A 3,878-nucleotide genomic window follows, 5' to 3' on the forward strand; every position below is an offset into this window, starting at 1 on the left:
AAAAAAAAAAAAAATAGATGAAGAGGAAGAAAAATACATATAAATCAACATATTTTAAAATATAAACATTACCAGATTAAACCACCACCAAGACCCCTGCCTACACACACACTAAGAACATTGTGTCCGGGAGCTGCTTTTGGGGAAAACAGAAGTGCTTTCAGCTGGTAGACACAGCTTCGTGTTAGGACACACAGCTTGGTGTGAGAGAACCACAGCGGATTCCCTCTCTTACTCACCACTCCTCATGTACCTTCCTTATTCAGGGCACAATCCAAATAAATATATACAGTAAATCTGTTGAAAGAGATCTTGTTGGCAACAACAATGAAATATAAAATTAGGAATAACCTGAATAAAATATGTACAGAATCTATATGAAGAAAACTGCAAATGTTTTCTGATAAACACAAAATAATAAATTGTCATAGCTTGTGCCTGAATTGGATAATTAAATATTTTAAACCCACCAACTATTCATGCAAATATTTATTTACAGACTTAGAAACTTCCAACTAGAGTACTATGTTCTGCAGCAGAGGAGGAAGGGATTCAAAATGTGTTTCTTAGATCAGGGAACTCATTTATTGACCCTTTATTGACTACGACACAACTCTACAGAATTATATGCCCTCTTTAACTCTTTAAGGTTGTATAAACAACACTGCTTCCAAGATGGAGAAAACTTATAGGCAATAAGGAAAGGGGAAAAAAAGGTGAAAGGCTCACCATTTATCACTATTTAGATGATGAGATGGAACTAATATTAGCAGATGGGTTTAAAAGTTATTGTTTGTTTTCAACACTGCTATTACCACCTCCACCACTCTTCATCTCTGATTTCTTAAATTGTCTAATCCTGTTTCTTTCAGGATCCTGACCAACCAGCCTAGCCATTCGTCACTGTCTGGGAGTTCATAAATATCTGTAATTCGGCTCACTTCCTCCGTCATACAAAGTGGCAAACCAGTGCACTGCTCTTGGCTTTGCCCATGAGGAGAATTTCCCTTTTCCACTGTATCAAGGGCTGCCTTTAATGGGGCAATAATATGGCAATAGTCCATTTGCAGCTACCACAACATAGTGTGACAACTCACTAATGAACCATGGGCAGGTGTTGTTCCCCCTACTTGTTGATCAGTTGATCAGATTTAATCCCCATGAGGTTACATATGTTAGTTAAGGAAGAGACCTGAATACAAAAGAAGTAAGTGTCATGGGTGTCTGGGTTATCAGACCAGATAAGCTTGTGGACTTTCTTGGGCTTAATCCCATATGTATAATTTCTATCATCTAATAAATTTTTTTATTCTTCTTGGTCCTTTGTCCTGGTGGATTTTATGATGCCAGATCATGATGGAAGGTCTGAGTTACATTACAGGGTCTTTCCTCAAGGACACCCAATTTACCCTTCAATCGATGGCCTCTGGGTCTGTAAACTCCCTGACATCTGGGAACTGGATGAAGAACTGTGATGACTATAAACCCTCTGCTCACCAGTTCTTGGTAAAGCCATACCCTGATGGATGATCATCCAACTCAACCCTCAGAACCCCATAATTTGTTAACCATCACCACAGATATAGATAGGTCTAGATACCTTGATGTCTGCTTTAGTCTTGATACTCATTATAACAACTATCCCAAACATGTGTGGCCTCTGCCATTCTGGAATCTCATTATTCACATTGTCAGTAAAGAGAGTGGCAGCATCTTTACTGCCAATTCCAGCCTATAGATGACAACCACTCAGTCTCCTCAAAGATGCAGTGCTCCTGCACCAGGGCATTCTTCATTTCCTTAGTTTAATAGTGTTCCGTAGGCCCTCTCAATGAACATAATCGGATGTTGGGTTCTACCATGTCCCGTAATAAATTCATTTAAATATTCCCACTTCCCAAACCTTCTGGGAACATCTCAGATCCCCCAACATATCCAATTCATTTACTGTAGACCATTTCCATGTCTAAATTTCAAGAAACACTCTCATTGGCGTATTAGAACTGGCTCCAAGTGTTCTTGAAAAGACATTCAATTATCAGTCACAGAAGAGTGCTCTCATGTAAAGAAATTCTCCCTTACCTAGTTTTATATTCTGCCCCCTTTCTAGTCCAGCATCAACTCTCACATGTGATCCAATAGTTCCCGTCAGTACAAAGGGACTAGGACTTGTAATCTCTTTGTGTTTAAGCTAGTTCTCTCCAGCACAGAGACTGCATTTCTCTGTGTCTGGCTTGAGACATATGATGGTTAGTCTTAAGTGTTAACTTGGCTAGGCTATGGTGTCAGCTGTGGTGACAGGTCAAACGCCAGTCTAGATGTTGCTCTAAAGGTATTTTTTAATGTGATTAGTCAGTAGACTTTGAATAAAGAAATTACTCTCCATAATGTGAGTGGGCCTCATCTGATCAGTTGAAGGCCTTAGGGGCAAAGACTACTCTTCCCTTAATAAGTAAAATAAATTCTCATGTAAATTCTGCTTGCGTTTCCAGCATGCTGCCTTAGGGAATTCATATTTAAGAGTACAACTGTAAGGCTATAACATCAACTCTTATTGAATTTCCAGCCTCACCAGTTTGCACAAATGAAGGAGCCAATTCCTTGGTCTCTTTGTCTCTCACTCCTTCAGCTGTTCATTTCCAGAAAGGAGCATTTGTCATAAAAGTCTGTTTTCCAGGGTGTTTTCCATTTTCTTAGTCTAGGTTTTCCCAAAAGCAGAGCTTGAGACAAGATAGCACCTTGCATGCAGGTTTACTTGGGAAGCAATCCCAGAAAGCAGGAGGAAAGGGTGGAGAAGAAAAATATGAGAGAAGGAAAAGACAACACATGGCTATTATTGAGTTCATCACCACTACAGTGACTGATGCTCAGCTCCATGTGTGTTTCTGAGGAGTCTTGTGAAATGTCTCCCAGATCTCTCTGGTCAGACGATAAAAGGAAGAATCGTGTATCCATGATTACAATTGTGCGCCGTGTTGCACGTACATGGGTACCAAATGGACTTACTGGTTACATGAAGAACCTTGACACTTGTCACCGGAAACTATTTGAAGTGTAATATACAGTAAACTCAAATGTTCTGTTCTCTGACCATGGCTAATCTGTAATTCAATCATCTCACTCCTATGCTTTTATTTTAACTGCTTTCTAACTCTTAATCTTTTATTCCTGCATTTTATCCTATTCAACAGTGTCCTGGCTGGCATCAAGCAGGTTCAGATCCTTTCTTACCCCTTCCTGACTCTCTGACCTTGGGGAAGTTTAACTCTCAAGGTGTGTTTTCCTGTCTGTAAAATGGGACAATAGCCCCACTAGTTTTATGGGGTTGTTCTGAGCATGATTTGAGATAATGCGTGTAAAGCATTTAACAGTGGGTCTGATGCATAGAAACCAGTCAGTAAATAATTGCTATTACAATTGTAATAGTGGTTGTAGTAATGATGATGGTATTTGCCCAGCTCCAGTACTACAGTCCATAACATCACCTACTCTCTTACCTTTTGACCCTTGGGTTTGTATTGAAACTGACTAGTAAACTTCAAAGCAGAATTTATCATCTCTTCACTTCAATTGGACTGAAGTTGTACATAATTACCATAAAAGAGACAATTAGGGCTTATGCTCATTCCTGGTTCCTCGCTTTAGCTACAGGAACTCTGCTGTTTTCCAAACCATGTGTATTGCAAAGACATCCTTTGCTGCTGGCCTCTGGTCTTATCTTCCTTCTTTGATGTGATGTTCTTGCTTATTCTGAAAAAAAAAAAATGAAATCAAGACCTGGACTACCTCAAAGACACTCTTCTTTCATTGCTTATCTACACCTACTTTGGCATCTCCATTCATCCTCTGCTCCTTTTCTGCATCTCAGAAGATACTCA

This window comes from Cebus imitator, unplaced genomic scaffold, assembly GCF_001604975.1.
Source record: "Cebus imitator isolate Cc_AM_T3 unplaced genomic scaffold, Cebus_imitator-1.0 Scaffold12, whole genome shotgun sequence".
Lineage (NCBI taxonomy): Eukaryota > Metazoa > Chordata > Mammalia > Primates > Cebidae > Cebus > Cebus imitator.